At 41.1% G+C, this 24,280-nt stretch overlaps 1 protein-coding gene across 1 annotated transcript in view; it reads right to left on the bottom strand.

Moving 5' to 3' along the window:
• The window catches only part of CEPT1 (choline/ethanolamine phosphotransferase 1), a 615,941-nt gene that overhangs the window by 112,130 nt on the left and 479,531 nt on the right, over nt 1–24,280 (bottom strand). The window lies entirely within an intron of this gene.

The raw sequence follows: 24,280 nt of genomic DNA, 5'->3' as shown, positions 1-24,280 counted from the left end.
ACTTTGGCATGCTCAAGCCCCATGCCGGTAAATTTGCCCCTCTACATAACTAAGCACCTTCCAGAATTTCAGAAAAAAACAACAAGCAACTGTATCACCTACTGATATGAAGAGATAAACTAGAATATGAATAATGACTATACCCACAAGCTATGTTTTCAGTAAAACCCATACAAGTGAATCCACTCAGCTAAATGTAAAGATCTCTCTCTCACACACAGACACACACACACACACATATATACACACACACACACACACACACACACACACACACACACACACACACAATTTTGTACACCCTCAGGCAGATGGCGCTCTCCTGCATCTCTTAAACTAACAGCATAATCTCACAGCAAGTTAAAAATCTGTTGAAATTGGTCATTTGAAAAGGTCGATCTGTCTGGTTTCTCTTAAAAGTGATCTGCAGACAAAAACAAAAAAATCTACTACATACCTGATCAAATAAGGTAACCCAAAGCCAAGTGCAGAATGCCCAACGGATGAGGAGGAAGAGGAGGCAGGTGTAATGTATGTATACAATTAAGCCAACAAATGGTCAAGATGAAAGAATGAAGAAGCATTAGACATTACCACCATTCAACAATAGCTTTTACCACACTGCACCGAGACAAAAATTAACATGGCACAGTGATCCACTTACTGATCAACTCTCCTGGAAGACACAGTTACACTGTAATCATTAAATACATTTTACATACACACACACATTTATATTTGTGTGTATATACACATACACACACACACACACACACACACACACACACACACACACACACACACACACACACACAGTACACTTGCTCAACTATGCTATATCTCCTTGAAAAAAGGCAACACATCTTGGAAAGATTTACATCTGACTACACTGACTGAAAATAGCTATGCTTACACTGCACCTCTCCTTCTCTCATGGTGCACAAAATATGCTGACATTTCAAAAGCATTTATTATACATACTACTCAAGGAAAACTACTTTGGAATTCACAGAACCCGCATGTACTATATATATATAATTACACTGCACTGGGTTTCTTTTCTTTTTTTTAAGGAAGAAACATCTTTACTAAATGATCACATATGACATAAGCAACCACACGTTTATATATATTAAAACGAACCATATTGACACAATTTTAGTTGCAAACATTACACATCACAAACCATACTGACATAACTGTAGTTGCAAACATTATGCATCACTTACAATCTATCCAGTCATTGTCAGTTAAACATTACACAGCTCATTGCCTTATTTTGAACCTCATTTCTTCTCTGCGTGTATTGTTCCTACAATTTCCATTTTTTCCTATGTATTTGCCCATACCCTTTTCTAAAGATCCCAATTCCACTTGTTTTATCTCTGTTACAATATTCACTATTTCTAGTAAAGTTGGTTTAGACCTTGATTTCCATTTTCCAGTAACTGTTTTTTGACAGCCACCATAATTACACTCAGCAAGGCCTTACTATGTCTAGGCAATTCTGACTCTGTGTCAAAGCTCAAAAAAGTATTTCATTAGTCACACCAATTTGCTCACCCATCATCTTTTACAGAGCCATCTGCAGGAAATCTTTAATGTTTGCAAACTCATTGCACTCCCAGAAAATATGTTCTCACTTACCTCTTTCTTCCCCATCATACCTCCAACATTTGTTGTCTACCTGAGAAAAAATTCTTTGGAGTATACTTGAGTATAAAAATACTTATGTAAACACTTCTAAGCAAAGATCCTAAATTGTCTCGACTTTGTTGCATATTTGGGAAGCGTACACATATCCCCCATTGTTTCTCTGTGAATTGCTGATCCAATCTCTCTTCCCAAACTTTTATAACCTCTCCTGATGGATTCTTATACAGTTATCATGCAATATTCTGCATGCTCTACTAATTATTCCTTTTCAACAGCTGCTTCCGTCCTAGATTCTACTAAAAACTCTACCAGCGCTGGTCTTTCAGTCAGGATCCCCCTCTTTCTTTTTCGTTGTCTATACTCTGATATCAATCCTTGACAGGGAAAGCAACCTTGCAATCCAAATAAATTCTTGTCCTCTATCCATTCTATTACCTTTCCCTCTCTAATTATTTTTTCCCCAATATCTTGGTTTATTTACCAGTTTTCTCCAATAAATTCCAACCTCCTCTTACCTATTGTTTGTATCCCTAATTGCAGTCATCCCTATCAACACAATCTCCTTTCTCCATTCCCGTGTTGGCATAGTTGCACTGACTTTCTTGATCAATTTCCAGGGCCAAGAATACAGACTTGAAGGAGACTGATCTTTGCTAACAAATAAGATCATTGTGGACAAATGCCCTTATTTTCCAGCTCTTTGCACTAAGCTTCACTAGAACACTAAAACACAATCACAATGACAAAGTGTTAGGTTTTGATCCACTTCAAAACTTCCACTTCAGAACTTCAAGGCAGCACTTGCTTTATTTATTTATTTTTTTTTACAGTGCATCTCCTAGAAAAGTCTCATAAGACGAAGCACATTTTTAAGTGTGGCTCTAGGAGAAAAGCTACCATAAATCACATCAAACTAGAAATGGAGAAAGAGCAAACATGGTTTCTATAGACAAAGATGTATAACAATTGTCATCAAGATTTACAGTCATCAGTTGATTGTTTAAATATTTTACTCCTATATATAGTTAAAATTTGTCCTTTATCTGTTACAATTATTAAAAAATATTTTAAAAAAAGATTTAGTCATTACAAACATGTAAACTTGCACTATATTTACAGATAAAGCTGTGTGTAAAAATACATGACATTTAAAGCTGAAAAAACAAACACACACACACTGGATTAATGCAGCCTGGTCTGATTCCAGAGGTCATTGCAAAGGAATAACAGAGCCCTCTTGCAAGAAAAAAAAATCAGTGGAGAGGAATTACAACCTGAGGTGCTTTGCAGCGATTTGTCAAGGAGAATAAACTACTGCATATTTCTGAAAAGATCAGGTATTGTGTCAGTGATTGTATGAAAAAAACTAACATTTGCATCAAAACATATAAGGGTGCGACTGTGCCAATGAATGACGCAATGGAGATAAGGGCATTTGGAGGAGTGGAAGTGTATAAAGAGGGCATCTGTCAAAACCGTAAAGGAGAGGTATGTGATATTAGAGATCCACAGTGCTGCGCATTTGAAGAATGATTTTAATGCAAATTGGGAGCTGCAACAGTAGGCAAGTCTAAGCTTACTCAGCCATGGTGAGCTAAGATTAATAACAAGAGGTGAACAATACAAAACAGCTGGCAGATAAAGATGCAGCAGTTGTAAGGCTTGCTCTATAGGCAGCCAAGTTTACAGTTTCACTTGTGTACTGGATTTGACATGTGCAAGTTAAATCTGATGAAGGGACCAAGTTTAAAGCTGCGTACCGATACAAGTCACATACAATTCTTGTACATTTATCAGTTACACTGCAGAGGACAGTAGTATTACATCTGCACAAAAGGACAATAGCCTTCTTAAATGTTCATTTTTAGGCAGAATTCTCTCTCCAATTTTGAGTGGAGAGGAAGTCACTCTGAAGTGAGAGTTCTATGTGGCTGATGAAGATGAAGGAAAAGTAAACAGAGGCTATCATCAGCATACTGAATGGTGTTAACGAAGATTAAGGAAAGGTAAACAGAGGCTATCATCAGCATACTGAATGGTGTTAACGAAGATTAAGGAAAGGTAAACAGAGGCCATCATCAGCATACTGAATGGTGTTAACGAAGATTAAGGAAAGGTAAACACAGGCTATCATCAGCATACTGAATGGTGTTAACAAAGATTAAGGAAAGGTAAACAGAGGCTATCATCAGCATACTGAATGGTGTTAACAAAGATTAAGGAAAGGTAAACAGAGGCTATCATGAGCATACTGAATGGTGTTAACGAAGATTAAGGAAAGGTAAACACAAGCTATCATCAGCATACTGAATGGTGTTAGCTGGATCCATCCACCTATAACCCCTTTTTCCCCATTTTTACACGTGGGATTGAAGAATCACTTCAACAGTGACAATTATCTAGAGCCAAGATTTACAATGCTTGGTAGCTAGTCACGGTATTTCTTCCATACCATACACTTGCATGCACACACACACCTATGGCCAATTTAGTGTGTCCAATCCACCTACTACGTCTTTGGAATGTGGAAGGAACCTGAAGCACCCAGAGGAAACACATGCAAACACACGGACGGCATGCAGAGTTCACAAAGAATGTACCCCAGATGAGAATCAAACCAGGAGAACCTCTTGCTGTGAGGTGACGATGCTATCCGCTGCACCACAGTGCATTAGCTGGATGACCCGTGAAAAGCATGCCATTTACTAAGACTACAGTATTCAGCAGCAGGTGGTTAGAGAGGGTAGGTGGATTAGGTATGAGAAGGCCCTCTATAAAAAGTCAGTAGATCAAGGTATTAGGAAAACTGTGTATATCAGGATGAGAAGATTTGAAAAGATACATGAGACAGGACTGTCATCAAGTTGTTTTTAATGAGGACTGAAATACTTGAACAGAAAGTGTGCAGGGCCTTACAAGAGGGAAAGGAACAATGAATGAGAAACAGCATTCCCTGCTTAGCAAACTACTGCTTGCTTTTACTGGAGGATATGCAGGGGCAACCACTGGTGGTGATAAAGATATTTGAGGAGTTTGGGATGGTGATTTTGAAGGTTACAGTATCATCCTAATAAATCAGCAGTGATAGGGATACGTAAGGGTCCCTGGCAGATGGAAGGGCTACCTTGGATAAATGGGGGGGCTAAGCATGTAGGCTTAAAAGTACGTGGATGCTGAAAGAGTTCAGGAAGATGAACTAACAGGAGTTGAAGCAAGGGATTGGTAAATGATTAAATATGTGGAGTACAATGAGAGGACTGATACAATAAGGGCAATGAGTTTCCCCATGTGTAATTTATATAGGTAGTTACACAGGTAAAATGTCTCAAGAAGATGCTTCCAGTTTGGTGTAATAAGCCTGTGTATATGTGGGGGGAGAGGGAATGAATTGTGAAAGGTAGGCAGAGGATGGTTAACAAAAAAGTAGGAGAGTGGGATGCTGGAGTCTTCAAGATATATAGCAACAACTAATATGTCAAAGACTGATGGGGCTGAAAAGTGACTGGTTAAAACAGATGCAATGGAAAATTAAGGACAATAATGACCTGGGGAGGTTATGTAAGGGGCAAAAAAAGTAGGGCTATGGGGTAGCAGTTTCTTAAAAAGAGAATCTCCCATCAGGAACACCTGGTATGGAAGGAAAGAAGACACCATGGCAGAAAAATTGGGAGTGGTGGATGAAGGTGGTCAGGCATGTAAAGGACATTTTAAAGGTTGGAGAAAAAGGACAGGATGGCCAACAGAGGAGTTTCAAGAAATCTGAGGAAGCACAGAAAGGCTATGCAGTGGAGTAAGAGACCGCCTGTTTTATGAAGAGTTAGCTAGTTGTCTCAAAGAGCAGTTTGGTAGGAGAAGACAGAAGAAAGGAAGGGTATTAGGAAAGGGATAGTATGCAGAATGGGACATGATAAAAAAATAGAATAGGATTACATATAGGGCCTTAAGTGAGAAACAGGGTCACAGAGCTATGTGAAGAATGCAGAAGAGAAGGGAGGAAGAGGATTCCAAGATGGACTGACAACAGGGTCTGGAGAGAAGTGTGCACATTAGTGAGGAGAGCGGAATTTGTGGGGCTGGTGTGACATGTGCACTGGATATTCCTTCATATGTAGTACAGACCACCAGCGTGAAAAGTGTGTGTGTGGGGGTGGTGGTGGTGGTAATGGCCAGAGAATAAATGTTAGAGATGTTTGAGAGAACAGGATCAGCAAAAAGGGGTGCTACTGTAGGAGAGAAGAGAAGAGATGGGGAAGTGTGGGAGGGACGCAGTAAGTGTAGCAAGAGATATATCAGAAGAAGATGGTAGACTTCCATTGGTCTTCTACTTCTGCAAAGTGGGAAGGAAGAGATGAGTAAGAAGGAAATGGAAAGAATAAAGACTTTGCAGTCTGGAGCAGGAGTTACGAGCATTGGTAAAGGGCTTAAGGAATGTCGGAGAAGAAGTACGGAGAAGAAAGGCTAGGATTTGGACTGACAAATACAGTGAGCTGAGGTAGGATGCAACACTTAAAGGCAACTGCTAAGAGATGACAGGTGAATGCAGAGAAGACCAGAAGACAGGAGGAAAGCAGAGTACTAAATGAGAAAATGTACAGTATATGAAAAAATCAAGAGATGGAAGGATTGCTGGAGGTAACAGTATGTAGGAGTTTTTGATGTTTCCCGGTGGCCAAATGGTTGAGGAAATATGACTATTAAGGGAGAAAGAGGAGTTTTATAATCTGTAAAGACACAATTATGAGATGACGTGTAAGATATTAAACAGTGTTATTACTCCTGTAAGGTTTATATTATACAGAAGAGAAATTTAATCAATAAAATTGATACAGAAAAAGAAAAAAAATTATGTGTTGGGGACTACAAATGATCAATGTGCTAATTGCCAAGATGGGCCATAGTAGTTTCCCTTGAAGATCTCGTAATATTAAAGATCTAATGAGAATTACATAAATGTCTATGTTTGTGTTAAAGTCAGGGCAACAACCATACATTCCCCAATAAAATTTATTTGGGCCACTTACTGCTTGTGTGTAAACAGCAAAGTGACTGATGAAACAAATGAAGGTAGGAAGAGGTGCATATTGGGCAATTAAGACAGAAGTAGCTTATGACTCATCATATCAAAAGCTTAGGACATCAAGGAAGATGACTCTGACACACTAGTTTTCATTTATTTTCTGCCTTATACAATTTGAAAGATGGAAAAGGACTTTGCATACTATGGACAAATGTAAAACCGTGCAAGACAGATACTGCATTAGTGGTCACTGAACATTTTTCTATATGATAAAGCACTGGAAACCAGTGCAAGGAACAGTCTCTTTATTGTGAAAGCTAAAAATATGTACATATCTAAGCACTGGTTTTACCATTTAGATCTAGTGGAACATGTTCTTTCATTCTAAGTATCCAGCGCACCTCTTCATTCTCTGTTAAAAGTTTAACATCACTCCCACGCAATGGAACATACATTACTTTTAAAACAAAACATATTCCCTTTATCTAAAATATGTTTATATAAAGCATTAGTGATAACTTTTTGTTTTATATCAGAAAGGTAACTACCTATATGTTCTTTAGGTTTCCTGTATGCCATGCCTATATAATAACAATCACAAACTTCACATTTAGCCTTATAAACAATGTTCTGCGTGTTACAATTCCCATAGGCCTGTAAGATAAATCCAAACCTGTGACTAGATGATTAGTAGATGCTTTTGCTTTAAAACCAATGTTTAGACACAGTAAACAATCAGTTAAGCAGCACTCATGAGGATTGGTAGATGAAGGATAACTGTAGTTTCTGGTTGCCTGAGAGTTATTATTAAAAACAGGCCTGACTAATATTGTACCCTTAACTATTTGTTTGGTTTAACTTGTTCTCAGGTTGGGGTGAGATGAAATTTATTCTTATCTTCCTTTATAAAACTTTAAAACTCTAAAAATGTAAGTTATGTTTCTGCGCGGGGGGGGGGGGGACAAATTGCAGCACATAAAAACTGTACTGTACTGTATTTCTTCGATATTTTTTTCCTGGTTGCTTCAGTTCCGGTTAACTGAGAGTTCACTGTAGCTACATGAACAAGTCTGATTAATTAATTACAGGCATGTGGTTTGATGATGATTTTTATAAATGTTTTTGATTGTCCATTATGAACTATTGCCTCAAGAAGCCTGGTGGCAAACATTTTAGCTTGCACAATACAGAGACTGTTCCTTGCAGTGGTTTCCAGTGCTTTCTTTTGTTTATTTTTGATTTACCTTTTGGAGTTACTGGATTTACGACCACCTCACTATTGTGTTGTATCTTCTAGATTTTTCTATAGGATCTTAGGCAGGTGGAAGTACTGCCATGGGCCTATACTGACCAAGCACTATGGACGGATCGCTCTTATGGAGGGATATTATGGCCTTTACAGATGGAACTGTTAAGAATTGAAACGGAGTGCAAGATTATGCCTGCACTAAATGTGAACTAAAAGGAAGGCATGTTATCAGGTGCTACTAAGTATACTTACAGGTTTTACTTTCTAATGAATGACATATTTTATTAGATTAAGAAGGCATTTGTAATTGGATGTGTGCAGTGGAAAGCTCGTAATTTTACTTTTCTTTACATACATAGCCCTGCTCTTTCATTAGATCATTTATGTTAAAAGCTATTCAAGGGAGACTACTGTGGTGCAGTCTTTTTGCTCTTACTAAACACCATACATTTTAAGATATTAAGGACTGTAATGGCAAATTACTGAGTGGCTCAGTCAGGAGTCAGTGACCATAAAGGCTGCCAGTTAAATGACCTGAGAGCCGAGATGAAAGCACTTGGGTTAAATGTGTATTACAGCATAAAAGTGTGAACACTCACCACTTGCCAATCTTCTGCTGTTGCTAAGACAGACAAGACAACACACCTAGCCAGGAAACTGTCTGGACTGGATACTTGCATCCCCATCCATGATACATGTAGAGTTATATTAAAAGCAATTTGGTTGTGACAGAAGGAAGAACTGTTCATTTACTGACAATTACTAGAATGACAAAACCTGTGTTACAGTCAGGGTGACAGCCTCCCCCATGCATTCCTAAACTACAGTGAGAGCCCTATGATTTATTCATTTCCTGACTAGGCTGACTGTTTATTAGCCCATTTATTCATTTTCAAAGAAAGAGCTAGGAGTCAGGAGGCCCTCATTCCAGGAGGGTTACCCTCCCTCTGTGACAGCTGGTGGCTTCACTGAAGCAGCTACCTAGGGAACTCCCTATTAGCTCCATAAGCTCCCAGGATGGCCTCTACAGCGTACATGCTTCCAGAAACACCTAGCCAAAAAAACATGCCGTCAGCAATCCTGTAACACTCCAATTGGGTTTAGTGGTGCAGCATGTCACAGCCCCTCCCCCTCCTATCAGGATGAGTAAGCCAATGACAGCCATTCATTGCTATCCTCCCCTGAAGGCTAGTTGAAATTCGGTCTGGGTGTAGTTAGGACTTAAATCCTTCTAGGATGTTATTCATCCCTGTGGCATAGACTGTTAAGAAGTAACTCCTGACTGCTATAGCAAGGATGCTGTGAGCTATTTCCTTCACCATTACACTTGCAAGTAGTGACTTTTGGCACTATTAAACAAGCTGGGGGCCTACGTAATTGTTTTTTTAACTAACTCCTGGCTGCCGAGTGGGACACACTTTGACATTTCTTACACACAGCAATGTGGGTACAATAGAGTTCTAATACCATGAAACACACCAGAAACTTGAAGACTGGTTGGTTGGGGGGGTGAGCTTCTTTAAAACCACTCTGTTTAATTAAATGCTTTCTTTTCCTTCTGTTTGAATCATGTTCATAGTATTACCTCTGGTAACCTGCTTGACAAAACATTGCAAAAGGTATGTTACTTTTCTGCATATTTATTCCAGAACCCATTCTCATCCCCAAACTTTCCATTTTTTTCCACAGTTCGGATACTCTCTCTGTTCCACTGATAATGCTTTCCTTTCAATAACTCAAAAATATTCATTTGATGTTCATAGGTTCATAGATTAGTACTAGGCTAACTGCCCTAGCGAGCCATTTTAAGCCTAGCCAATTATCCCTTGTCAGACTCAAACCCTGCACCTTGTGTTTGCAAGGCAAACACCTTAACCATTAGTCCACCCTCCCAGCCCCAGTTGAAGAGCTAACAAAGACTGTTACAAATAGCTCGACTCTGTAATGTCTTTGCATTAGCATCTGTACTGGTGAAAATCCTCCAGACAGTAAACACACAATTTCATTTTTTTTTTTTTTTTTTTTTTTTGCAGCATAGCTCAAGCTTATTGCTAGATGTTTAGGAGTACTCTTTATCCTCCCCTGTAGTATGGCTCCTGTAAAATCCTTTCTTTTTTTTTTTTTTTTAAATTTCTCCAAGTGTCTTGAGTTTCTAATACCGTGATGGTCATGGACACCGTTCCTAAGTTAAAGTAAAATTAAAGTTCATGAAATTAGTATTGTTTTAATCTTTGATGTTAGCCAAAAGTGCTCTTCACAGCACCCACAGTGAGCCCAGTGAAGACTTCTACAATTCGTATGGAGTTACATGTATGGGTAACATACCCACGTATGAGTGAATTCTTTTTGATAAGATCTGGTACTCCTACTACTACTGAAACTGTCTGGGTATCCTTCCATATTACCCTTGTTTCTGCCTGCAAATCCTGGTATTTTATGACTGTCTCTCTCTGTACGTAACACACTGCAGTCACCGGGTGTAGCAGTTTCAATGATCAATGCTACTTTTGTCTTCTTTTCATAGAGTATTATATCTGATTTTCTCATATCTATTTTTTGAACTGTTGATAATGGATGATCCCATGTCATATAAACTTCATAATTTTCTATGATGCTTTGTGGCTCATGTTTCCAAAGTTTTTCAGCTACTTAACTATTATAGTGCTTGCAATCACCAATGCAACAGGCTTGCCACATTATTATGCATTTCAATATACAGTCCTTCTGTCATTAGTATATCACAACCAGCAACAAGATGTGCGAATGTTTCCAAATCTGCTTTACAAAACTACATTTGTCTGTTTCTCCCACATGTTCAATGAAGTTTGTAAACCAACATGTACATAGTCCACTATCCTGGTCAGTCAATATTAACCTTTCATCTTTTGGTTTAAACTCACTTCTTCTTAACCATTCCGGCATTCCCGTTCCAAGAGTTTTCTATAAGTGCAACTATATTTACGTATTTTCCACATTTCTTGCCTTCTCATCTGATCCATCACCTTATATTCTTTCTTCTGTTTCATCACCTTATATTCTTTCTTCTGTTTTTTTTTTTTTTTTTTGGCAGACACAGTTGCTGCCCGATTTTTATCTACTTCTGGTTTGATTTCCATTCCCATTTGATGCATGTGTGCTTCTGCTAAACTATGCAGGAAAATCATCATATTCTCCTCATGTTTTAAAACTTTCACTACGTTTGGGTCTTGCAAGGTCAGCAGATATGTATGCAGTTCCACGATCGCAGATCTATACATGTAAGCAATTTCAGGGAGGCCCATACCTCCTTCAGAACGTGGAATATATAGCCTTGGTATGCACTGATTTTTATAAATCATTTGGTGAGCATGAAGCATCCTTCTTGTTTTCCTGTCCAACCTATCCAACACCTTTTGGAGCCAGTCAATCACTCCAAAACTGTAAGTTAGGAGAGGAAAAGCAAATTGGTTTAAAGCCAACACTGTTTCCAGGATTAATTTAAGTCTTATAAAATATTCTTTAAGAAGTTTTATTCACATTTGTTTGTGTTTTATTGTTGGTCCTTCATCAATTCCCAAATATTTATATACTCCCTCTTGATCAAGTTCTCTAATATCACATCCCTGTATCAAACTGATGTTTTCTTGGTGCTGCAGCTTTCCTGCTTTAAAGGTTGCTTTGCACATTTATCAAGACAAAATGCCAGTCTTAACATTTTCTGAAAAAGTTTTGACCACTTGCAGCTGGCCTTTCAGTTCCTTGGCTGATTAACTATACAGTTTTAAATCATCTACAAAAAAAGATGAGAAGTCTTTACACTTTGTTGTTTTCTGGGAGCCAATTTGTAGCCATGACCCAAATCTGTTAAGTAGACAACTTAATGGGTAAAGCCCAAGAGAAAAGAGCAGCGGCGACAGTCACCCTGGAATATCCCCCTTTGAATTTTTATCCCTGGAACAATGTTTTTTCCTTTATCATGGCTTAAGCACAAAGTGGTTTGCCACTGTTTCATGGTCGCTGTAATGTAATCAGCCAGTGTAGGGTGTATCTTACACATTTTAAACACTCTTATCTAGGAATGTGGGATACTGTCAAATGCTTTTTTTTATAGTCTATCCATACCATACTTAGATTCTTCCCTTTTTACAGTTCACCATTATGACTTTAATAATAAATGATCCTTTATTCCATACAACTATTATTATTATTTTTGTTGATCTGTTCCCTCTTCTATACTGTTCTAATAGTGACAATTGTCTTAATTGCTTTACAGTTTTGTCTACTCGATACTTCCATGATGGCATTCAATTTATCCCCTTCCTTTCCTTTACTAACCTGGGTTTTTGTGGTAAAACTTTATCTGTAATCAATTTAGCTGCACAGTAATATACCTTATTAACTTCTGTTATATCACATGCATTACTATGGACAGTCCTAATTACAGTGTTCATTTGTTTTATAAAACTTCTAATTTTTTTTTTGGGGGGGGGTTAGTGACTTTCTGTAGTCTATTTCTTTGACTGTCTGTCCGTTTCTATTACATTAAGCAACTCTCCTCTTGGATCATTTTCTTCTAAACTGAGGGCACATTCTTTGTTCTCCATTTCATTTGGGCAGTGTATAGAATGTTCCAGAGCATCGTCCTGTGCCACATTCTCTTCTGTTTCATCCTATGTCATCCGCTACTCTTTCATATAGGAGCTCACTAGCCTATCACTTCACAACACTGACTGCGTCAGAACTGCCACTTTTTCTGCAGTGCAGCTCAAGGTAACTGTTCTTTATCATCCCCTGTAGTATGGCTCCCCTAAAATCATGTGGTAGATCACACAGCTCATTGCCTCCTCATTACAAAGCAGCTGCTGCATTTGTTGTTGGGAGGCAAAAAGGTCGCAGCAAGTTTGGCCCCATGTGCGGAATATCCTTTCCTCAACTTTTGGATTGAGGGATGACTCGTGAGGTAGAAGGAAGCACCTACTCAATTTGTCTTATCACATTTGACTTCCCTGGAATATGTATTGCAATCACAAAGCAGTTCAATGAGATCGCCCACTGCCATACTCTGAGGGTTTCTCAGCATAAGGGGTAAGATCTGGTTCCTCTGCTTGTTGATGTATCAGATTACTGACATGCAGTCTGTCTGAATCGCAATTGTCCCTAGAGGTAGACAGTACTGAAGTGCTTGCAACATCAATAGCACTGCATTCATCTCTAGAGCAATTATGTGCAGATTGGCCTCTGTTGGGGACCAAGTGCCTTGGACGGTCTTTCCCTGGCAATGCCCCCTACCCAAGCTGGGAAGAGTCTGTGGTCACGGTGGCCTTGGGGTGAGGGGGAATGAATGGACGCACTTGTAAGACTTAACTTTGAATTAATCCACCACAGGAGATCTCGCTCTTGCATGTGTTGGTGATTAATACTGGTAAAGACAAGGGATGCTGAAGGATGCACCAGTGAGCTGCAAGAAGTCATTGTAAAATTCTCGTGTGAAACCTGGCTAAGGGAGCAAGAGTTATGGCAGCTGCCATTGATCCCAACGCATGAAGTAATAGCCATCCCGGAACTCTGTTTCTTTGTACTAATATACAGACCTGATTTTGGATAGTTTCCAATCGAGAAAGAGGAAGTGAGGCAATGGAGGTCCTTGTGTCCAACAGAGCTCCTATGAAAGTTAGACTTTGTGTTGGTTCCAGCAAGGATTTTTTGAAGTTGCTTGTAATGCTTAGATGGTCACACACTTGCAAGACTTTCTGTGTTGTTAGTAGTAGCTGTCTGGTAGTAACGGAAATGAGCCAGTCGCCTTAAGTACAGAAACAACCAGAATCCCTGCAGTCTCAAGTGAGCTGCTACTACTGCCATGCATTTGGTGAACAGGCTAGGGGCTGTGGGAAGACCAAAGGGCAGAACTCTGAAATGGGAATGACTGGTTTCCAGCCAGAAGTGAAGGAATCTTCTGGAAAGTCTATCCACCTTTATGTGGTAGTACACTTCCTGAAGATCTATAGAGCACATCTAGTCATCCATTTCTACAAAAGGAAGAAGGGACTGAACCGTGACCATCCAGAATTTTTTTTTTTTGCGGAGATCCAAAATTGGTCTCCAATCCCGTCTTTTTTGGCACTAAAAAAAAATCTTTAGTAAAAACCCGGATTCTATTTGGATTGGTAGGATTTCTTGGATGATTCTTTTTCTAGCAGTCTCATTCTTTGTTCTCCATTTCCTGTGGGCAGTGTATAGAAAGGTTCCAGAGCATCGTCCTGTGCCACATTCTCTTCTGTTTCATCCTGTGACATCCGCTGCTCTTTCGTAAAGGAGCTCATTAGCCTTATCATTTCACAACACTGACTGCATCAGAGCTCCCACTTTTTCTGCAGTGTAGCTCAAGCTTTCTGTTAATTCTTTAGGAGTGTTCTTTATCCTCCCCTGTAGTATGGCTCCCCTAAAAATCATGTGGCAGATCACACAGCCCATTTCCCCCTCATTGCAAAGTAGCTGCTGCATTTGTTGTTCAGAGGGGAGGCAAAAAGGTCGCAGCAAGGTTGGCCCCATGTGCGGAATATCCTTTCTGAAACATTTGGATTGAGGGACCACTCGTGAGGTAAAAGGATGCACCTGCTCAATTTATCACATTTGACTTCCCTGGAATATGTATTGCAATCAGAAAGCGGTTGGATGAGATCGCCCACTGCCATACCTTGAGGGTTCCTCAGCATAAGGGGTAAGATCTGATTCCTCCATTTGTTGATGTACCAGACCACTGATATGCTGTCTGTCCGAATCGCAATCGTTCCTAGAGATAGAGAGTACTGCAGTGCTTGCAACACCAATAGCACTGCTCTCATCTCTAGAGCATTTGTGTGCAGTTTGGCCTCTGCTGGGGACCAAGTGCCTTGGACTGTCTTTCCCTGGCAATGTCCCCTCACGGTGGCCTTGGGTTAAGGGGGAATAAATGGACGCACTTGTAAGACTTAATTTTGAATTAATCCACCATAAGAGATCCCTCTCTTGCATGTGTTGGTGATGAATACTGGTAAAGACAAGGGATGCTGAAGGATGCACCACTGAGCTGCAAGAAGCCATTGTAAAATTATCATGTGAAACCTGGCTAAGGGAACAAGAGTTATGGTAGCCGCCATTGATCCCAATGCATGAAGTACTAGCCATCCCGGAACTATGTTTCTCTGTACTAATATACAGACCTGATTCTGGATAATTTCCAGTTGAGAAAGAGGAAGTGAGGCAATGGAGGTCCTTGTGTCTAACAGAGTTCCTATGAATGTTAGACTTTGTGTTGGTTCCAGCAAGGATTTTTTGAATTTGCTTGTAATGCCCAAGAGGTCACACACTTGCAAGACTTTCTGTGTTGTTAGTAGTAGCTGTCTGGTAGTAACAGAAATGAGACAGTTGTCCAAGTACAGAAACAACCGGAATGTTTGCAGTCTTAAGTAAGCTGCTACTACTGCCATGCATTTGGTGAACAACCTGGGGGTGTGGTGAGACCAAAGGGCAGAACTCTGAACTGGTAATGACTGGCTCCCAGTGAAGGAATCTTCTGGAAAGTCTATCCATCTTTATGTGGTAGTACGTGTCCTGAAGACAGAGCACACCCAGTCATCTTTTCCTACAAATGGAAGAATGGACTGAACCGTGATCATCCGGAATTTTTTTTTTTAAACAGATTTGTTCAGTTCGCAGAGATCCAAAATTGGTCTCCAATCCCCTGCCTTTTTTGGCACTAAAAAAAATCTTGAGTAAAACCCGGACTCTATTTGGTCTGGCGGGATTTCTTGGAGGACTCTTTTTCTAGCAGTTTTTTTAATTTGAATGGCTGCTTGTTCCCTCTGAATGGGTGGAAAATCGGGGAATTTCTTTGAATAGGGAGGAGGAAGGGAAAAGGGAATTATGTAGTCTCTGAAAAATGATTCTCTTTATCCAAGAATTAGAGGTGATTTCTTGCGAGGCTTTTAGATGCAGGGATAAGTGACCCCGATTGCCTCCAGAAGTGGACAATCTGGCCTCTGTTCAGGAGCACTGGAAGGGTTTCCCAAAGAAGGAATCCCCAGAAACTCTGACGTTATGGGCCACCCCTGCCATTATTGTTTCCCCCTCTGCCCCTGGGGGAATCTTCATCAGGGGTAGTCTGGGAAGACCCCTGGGATTTTCTGAACCACACTTTGCCCATTCCTCACTAGTTCCTACAGAAAGACCTCTGAGAAGGGAAAAAGCATATTTTTACAGCAAAAAGGGGTTTACCCATCCTTCTCACACCTAAAGTGTCTCTAACAGTTGGGCCAAAAAGGGAAGAGCCGTGAAAAGGTGCACAGAGAAACAAAGACTTAAAGGGCTCCTCAAAATCCCACAAACGCATCCAAGCACACCTCCTTATAGAAATACCTGAACCTGCTGCTTCTGTTGTTCCTTCGGCTACATATGAAATGAGTCTCATGGAAGAATTAGAAATGGAAGTCAGGATAGCCAACTGAGAGGTGACAAATTCTTGCACCTCCTCAAACAGCTCCTGAGAGAGTATCTGACAGCTCCTTTATCAAACCTCTCTGTAATCTAGCAAAATGTGCCAGGTAATTCAAAGACCATAAGGAAAAGTTCGATGAAGCATAAACTCACTTCCCGAATCTATCTGTGACTCCTTGATGGGAGGATGGATAGAGGAACATTCCTCTGCTAGTTCCTTTTTAGTGGCCACCAGTACTACCTTGGCATCTACAGGAACTCCCTTTGCCCAGAAAGGCTATCCTCCGGGGCTGCCATAATTTTGTCTGGTCTCTTGAGAATTGGTTCAGTAGTGTCACGGGCCTTCCACACCTGATGAGAGATCAACTCGATGAGCTTGTTGGCGGGTAGAGACACCCAAGGAAGTAGACAGGTGGGTACCAAAAGTCTGCAGGTACACAGATTCCTCAGTTGAAGGGTTGAGGGACTTCCAACCACCTCTTTCCTTGAGGATTTCCAGGATGTCTCCAAAGAAGACATCGTCAGGAGGTGATCTGAGGGACCCTTCGCCCTCATCGAAATCATTGTCTTCTGTGATGGGCTCCCCTGGAGAGTCTAAGTGTTTTCTTGTACACAATTTCTTCTGAGAGACCTCCTTAGGGAGAATGTCTGGGAAGGTTTCGGAAAAAGAAGGGGTACCCTGCTGGGTAACCTGAGGATGCAGAACCTGCTGACCCTGTGGAGGGGCTGTTTGATGCTCTAGGCCGGAGACAGCCAGGGAAAGAGGCTCCAAGGAGGAAGGAACCAATCTGGTACTAGAAGTAGCCAATGCCCTCTTCATGGTCTCGAAGGCTGACCCTCCAGAAGACAAGTGGTGCTCTGGGACCAAGAGGGAGGTCCTTGGCACCAAAGCCCCTCCCTGTACCGATGGTGTCCCCCTTGAGACTGAAGTCAGACCTGAACTCATCTGTGTCGATTCACTGAGACACTGAGACAGCTGCGATAAAAAGGAAGCAAACGCCTAATGACTTGGAAGTAAATTACACTAAATAATGGCAGACATTTGAGTCTCAGATTTCATATCGTTCAGAAAATACACAACAATGCAAAACCTGTTATTCTAGCAACTTTCTAAGTTTATGGGAGCAATATGAACAATGTGTCCCTATTATTTTGGGCCTTTGTTCCCCCATTACTTTTGACTTTGTCCAGATTTCTTGCACTGACAGGTTGAGAGGTATGCTGTCACAGCAGCCTAAGCTACTGGAGTAGCAATCAAAAAATGGAGGATGAAGTCAGTACTAAGAATCCAGGCATCATTGGAGATTGTCATACACAAAACTCACCCAAGAGTCATAAGGAAAGCCTAAGCCCAAAAGGCCCACACATGGTAGTCATATAATTAGAGATACAGACTTCACACTCATTAGAGGGCAAGAACAGCAGAGTCAGGATCTGTGATGTTATAAGGGCCCAAAGATCACTTAAGCCAGGTAAATAGGACTATGATCTACTGGTTACCCATATAGGAGTGAATCACCTGAGACAGACATGCAAACAAACATCTAGAACTCACTATGCATGTGTTAAAGACAGAAAAGACACTGGTCTTGAGTAGTATCTTGCCCTCACCAAGAACGATGCCTAAATACAAAGACAAAATAATTGGCTTTAACAAATGGCTTCATAGTTGGTGTCACTTTAAGGAGCTCCACTAGGTGTCAAGCCTAAGGTATAAGGAAAATAAGACTTCAAGTTTCGCCAGGGATGGCTTACACCTGTCATACCAAGGCTTCTGCATACTGCCTAAAGCCTTGAGTGCCCTCATAGTGGCTTTTTAAATGCAGTCCCCTTACTGGATATTCCTACAGAGAAAGTTCAGGATGAAATTTGGACATCAAGATGCCAGAACTTGAGGCTCTTCTGCAACTTGAACCATATCTCTCAACTGTTCCTGATTTTGACTCAAATTTTAGCTCTGTCCCTCTTAATCCCTCCTAAAACTAGTGACTTTTGGAGGAAAGGTGGTTAATTACACTTAATGAATAATGACAATAATTAAGAGTTATAGACTTCTTTTACTTCATGAAATGTAAAATGTGTATTAATTCATATGCTCTGATTCTGTCAATGTTTCAAGTTAATAGAACTAATATTTTAAAAGTGTCCCCGATTGTCCCTGATTCTGTTGAAATTTGTCCCCGACTGGTTGAGAGGTCTGACTTGAACACATTCATATTTGTTTAGTTACTAAGACATGGTTTCATTGCAATGACAGCACTCCATCTATACCATGATATAGTACCTATCATGACTACAGACCTTTGGGAAACTGTGAAGGGAGTATCTATATTTGTTAAACACCATTATTTCATATCAGATTACCCACAACACTAACTTGGAGCTTGTGGAGATCCAACTTACCCTCAACAAATCCAACTATTACTTCATTGCCAGCCTTAAATGCAATCAGAGCAATACTTTGTTTGACCTGCGCTGGTAACTTATTCCACAGGCTAGGAATACATTGAGTTAGGAACTTATCTCTCTAGTGTGCCTTGCTCATTTGTCGGTGCAGATTTCAGCTGTTACTGCAGGTGCCTGTAAAGCTACTGATTTAAAGACATGTTTAGTTACATGAGAAATCGAACATAAAGAGGCATTCAAAGAGTTTTTCTCCTCAGAAGAAGGAAAGTTAATAGTTAACTTTTTCATGTTCTCAAAAGACAGAGGTTAACATGAGATTCTGTTGAGTTCACACTTCTGAATGTTAAAGAGGAAGAAGAACAAACTTTCTTCCCATATCTGTCAAATGTGTTCCCATCCCTGTCAAAGGAAATGAGATTAGAAGGAGCAGTTCTGGATAGAAAAATCACTTCAGGGTCTGCTATAAAGTTAGAAAAAAACAGTATTTGTGAGTCTGAGGTACAATTTATAACCTGTAAGCCTTCCTAGAGGCAGGAAGTACACTAATAAGTAAATTACAGACCATGAGCAAAACATTCTATAAAGTAGATAAAACAGCAGGAAAGGTTACAGACTTAGAAATATTCAACTGTAACAAATCACAATAAATTTGCTGGGCAATAGGAATTTCATTCTCAGCCCATGGAAAACAGTCTTTCATCTTAGATAAAGTTTCAGAAAAAGAAGTCTTCTGGAGGAAACTCTGAAGCAATATTTTCCTCAGTATCTTCAGGTTAAGAAAAGTATCCTCTAAAATCCCCTGCTCTTTTAACTGAGAGCCATTCATCAGTGGATGAGGCACAAATGGAGGTAAGCTTGACATCCAAAGATTCCCTGAGAATGGGGGAAGAAAGAACAGAGAGAAAGTACAGTTTTGTACCTACCATAAATGTAGATGTCCGAACAGGATAGCATCTGCAGTCCTTACAAATGGGTTGTCCTGTCGTCAGGCAGCCCTTCGGTCGGCCGGATTCCAAAGTCTGGGTCTGGCCTCGGCTGGTGTCGCACTTCACCCGACGTCATAGCTGCAGTTCTTCGGGTATAAAGGCATCAGCCGACGCCATTTTCCTCAGTGTTTCTTGCCCCAGATGCCAGGTGCTCTCTTGGATGGCTAAATTTGGATAAATGCCAAAGTTTCCAAATAGTAGAGAGCAAACACACAAAATAATCATGTATGTACATATATACAAACAAATACACCATAAGAGATCCCCCCAGCTAGCTATTTGGTGGGCAAATACCCTAGGAGTACCACAGAGTGGAAGGAGGGTGGGTAATCCTGACTGCAGATGCTATCCTGTTCGGACATCTACATTTATGGTAGGTACAAAACTGTACTATGTCCTTCAAGGATGCATCTGCAGTCCTTACAAATGGGTAGAATACCATAGCTAAACTAGGGGAGGAGGAAGAAGAAATCATGGTGTAGTTAGGATCCCTTGCAAGACAGCAGTGGCAAAACCTGCTCGGGATCTAGAGTATAAAGGTAAGTTATAATGCTTGGCAAATGTATGCACGGAGGTCCAAGTAGCAGCCTCTATAATATCCTTGGTAGCCACTCCTCGTAAGAAAGCTGTGGTAGTGGCTGTAGCCCTTGTAGAATGAGGCCTTATGTTCTGTGGAATTTGCTTTCCATGGTAGGAGTAACAGAATCTAATGCAATTTCCTATCCACTTGGAGATTGTCTGTTTGGAAATTGCTTTTCCTTCCCTTCCTGTTGCATATGCTACCAGCAGCTGGTCAGTCTTTCTACTGCCCTTGGTTCTGTCCAGGTAGTAGCGTAACTGTCTATGTACATCCAAGGTATGCAGCAGTCTTTCCCCCCTGTTCTGTGGATTGGGAAAGAAGGTAGGAAGGTGGATTGCCTGGTTTAAAGACACTCTGGATACCACCTTAGGCATAAATGTAGGATTAGTTCTCAAGGATACTCTATCTTGATGGAAGATTAGGAAGGGTTGTACTGCCATTAAGGCCTGTAGTTCTGAAACCCTTCTTGCTGAGGTAATTGCCAGCAGGAAAGCAGTTTTCCAGGATAGATGTTGAAGATCTGCTGTTGCTGCTGGTTCGAAAGGGGGAAGCGTCAATTTTTCTAGTACAAAGTTCAAGTCCCATGCTGGCAATGGTGGTTTCCTAGGAGGTTTTACATTCTTAATTCCTCTCAGAAACTGTCTGAGCAGAGGATGTGAAAAGACAGGTGGGTCGAAGCTGTATTCTGCAGAAATAGCTGATGCATGTATTTTGATGGAGGAATAGGACAGGCCTGTATGGAATAGCTCTGCCAAATACTCCAAGATGTTGGCAATGTCTACTTTTGACACATCTTTTCCCCTCTCGGTACTCCAAATGAGAAACCTTTTCCATTTTCCTGCATAGTTTCTTCTTGTTGAGGGCCTGCGGGCCTCTAGGATAATGTCTTTAACCCTTTGGGATAACTCTGGGTTAGTTGCTCTTATGTAATGTTCCAGGCAGTCAGTTGCAGAGTTTTCAGGTTTGGATGCAGAATGTTGTAGTCGTTCTGAGTTAACATCAAGGGAACCAGGGGCAGTGTCCACATTCTCTCCCGGGACATGCTCCTTAGCAATGGGTACCAATGTTGTCTTGGCCAATCTGGAGCTATCAAAATTATCCTTGGACGTTCCTCTTTGATTTTCAATAGCACCTTGTGCATCAAAGGAAGAGGTGGGAAAGCATATGCTGTCAGGCCTTTCCAACTGAAGGATAGAGAGTCCACCTTCCAAGCAAGTGGGTGGTATGTCCTTGTGCAAAATTTCTTGAGCTGGTGGTTGAGTGGGGATGCGAATAGGTCTATTTGTGGCAAACCCCATTTCTTTGTGATGGCCTTGAAGATGTCCGGGTGTAGCATCCATTCGTGAGCATCCGAGGTAGTCCTGCTTAGTATGTCTGCTAGGATGTTTTCTTTTCCCGGAACAAAAATTGCTTGTAACTGAATGTTGTAACTCAGAGCCATATTCCATAGGTCCAGGGCCATTCGGCATAGAGGGTAAGAATGAGTGCCCCCCTGTTTGTTGATGTACCACATGACTGTGGTGTTGTCTGTCCTTATCATCAACTGGCCTTCTTGGAGGAATGGTCTGAAATTCTGGATTGCTAGTTGTACAGCCAGCATTTCTTTTTGATTTATGTGCAGGTGCAGCTGCTCTGGAGTCCATAAGCCTTGTATGCACTTGTCCAGCATGTGGGCCCCCCAACCGAGGTCTGAGGCGTCCGTTGTGATGGTTTGGCGTGGTTGAATCCTGTGGAAGGGCAAGCCTGGGTTTGACTGGCATGTCTGAGCCCACCATAGGAACTCTTGTTTCAGGCATGGAATTAGTGGTATTTCGGTTTCTAAGCTGTGCCTGTGTTGAGACCATAAATTCTTTAGGTACCACTGTAGCTTTCTCATATGTAGTCTGGCATGGGGGACCAGGGTTATGCAGGATGCCATGAAGCCCAAGGCCTGCAGTACTTTCCTTGCTGTTAGTTTGCTCTGCTTTGTTAATGCCAAGAAGTAGAGAGGAAGTTGTTCTTGTTTTTCTGCAGTTAGGAATGCCATCTGTTTGACTGTGTCCAATTCTGCCCCTAAGAAGGTTATTGTTTGGGATGGTATCAGTCTTGATTTTGATATATTGACTGTGTATCCCAGGGCCTGTAGTAAGCAAATGACTCTTTGTAAGTGTTCCGTTAGCTTGTTTTTGTTGTCCGCTTGTATCAGGCAGTCGTCCAGGTATGGATAAATTTGGATTCCCTGTAGCCTGCAGTGAGCGATTACTGATGCCAGGCATTTCGTGAACACTCTGGGCACAGTAGATAAGCCAAAGGGCAATGCTGAGAATTGATAATGCTCTGATCCTGCAAGAAATCTGAGGTATCTTCTGCAATTTGGTCGTATGGGGACGTGCAGGTATGCCTCCTTGAGATCTAGAGTCACCAGCCAATACTCCTTGCCCAGCATGGGAAGAAGTTGCTGTAGGGTCAGCATTTTGAATTTTGGAACAATGATGAATGTGTTTAAAGCGGACAGGTCGAGAATAGGCCTCCATTTTTTCTCTTTTCTTGGAACTAGGAAGAGTCTGGAGTAAAATCCCTTGCCTTGTTCCATAGGTGGTACCTTTTCCACAGCTCTCATCCTTGTTAATTGAGCTATTTGTTTTAGACCTTCTGTCTTTTGATTTGGTGGTAGGTTTGGCATTCCTCTTTTTCCTGGTAAGGTGTGGAAATGAAACCTGTAGCCTTGGTCTATAGTTTGCAAAATCCACTTGTCTCTTGTGATATAGTGCCAGTTTTTTGAAAATAATGCTTCCGCCTAAGGGTGCTTCTATTTGTTCCCTGGTAGGCGGTGTCAAAACCAAGTCACTGTGATTGTCCTGTTGCAGTGGTAGTGGTTGTGTCTGTGCCTCGTTGGTTGTTACCTTGCCACTGGCGTCCCCTGTAGGCACCTCCTCTGGATTGATTTCTGCCTCTTGAACGCCTATTCCTGCCTCGGAGTTTTAGAGGAGTCTGGAAAGGACCAACTTTTGGAAGGCCAGTTCCTGCTAAACCTTGGAGGCTGAACCTGCAAGAAATCTTTCACTGTTTGTACAGATTTTGCCTTCTCTTCCATTTTCTTCAGTACCTGTTGGGCAGGAGTACCAAATAAACTGACCTTATCCATGGGAGCATCTAATAGCTTTGCTTTAACATGATCCGGCAAGACCTGTTCTTTCAACCATGCATGCCTTCTTATAACTGTGCCAGTCATGGCTGATCTAAATGAAGCCTCCAGTGCATCATAGCCACATTTTAGGGAATGGTTACTAACCTGTTGAATGTTATTTACCATGTCTAGAACATATTTCTTATCTAAAGAATCATCCGAGGACAGTTTCTTAGTTAACTGATCAAGCATAAACTCTTGGTATTGGATCATATGAAACTGACAGTTCAAAGCTCTAGCTGAGAGAGTAGCAGAGGTGTATACTTTTTTACCCCATCTCTCTAATGACCTAGATTCCCTTTCAGAAGGGAGAGGGTTTTTAGCTGAGGTCGAAGCTACTGCCTTAGGCCCCTGGGAGATAGTCTCAGGATCTGCGAAAGGGGCCTTGTATAAATGGTGATGAGTGTCCGGGACCCTGTAAAACCTATCGGGCTTAGCAGGGGCTGGAGGTAAAGAATCAGGAGCAGTGCAAGCATCATTGAATGCATCATCCCCAACAGAAAGAACTGGAGGTATAGCTAAAGGCCTATGTTGTGGTAAGTGTAAAAAGGTCCTAAGCCTTTTCCTTGAATCTGAGAAATCTTGTCCCTGCCATTGGAATTGCTCTCTCATGGCATGTAAAGTTTCTCCAAAGGAGAATTCCTCTGGTGGAGAAGCAGAAGGAATCGATTCTTCAGCTTCGGAATCTTCATAAGTAGAAAAAGGAGCCTCTGGATGTTCAGTGTTGTCTGAATCATCAGAAGAGTCATCTGAGGATACTGGTTTAGGG

The sequence above is a fragment of the Protopterus annectens genome, chromosome 7.part0 (genome assembly GCF_019279795.1).
Source record: "Protopterus annectens isolate FY-2018-M chromosome 7.part0, PAN1.0, whole genome shotgun sequence".
Classification (NCBI taxonomy): domain Eukaryota; kingdom Metazoa; phylum Chordata; order Ceratodontiformes; family Protopteridae; genus Protopterus; species Protopterus annectens.
This window is presented reverse-complemented; position numbering and strand designations above follow the sequence as displayed.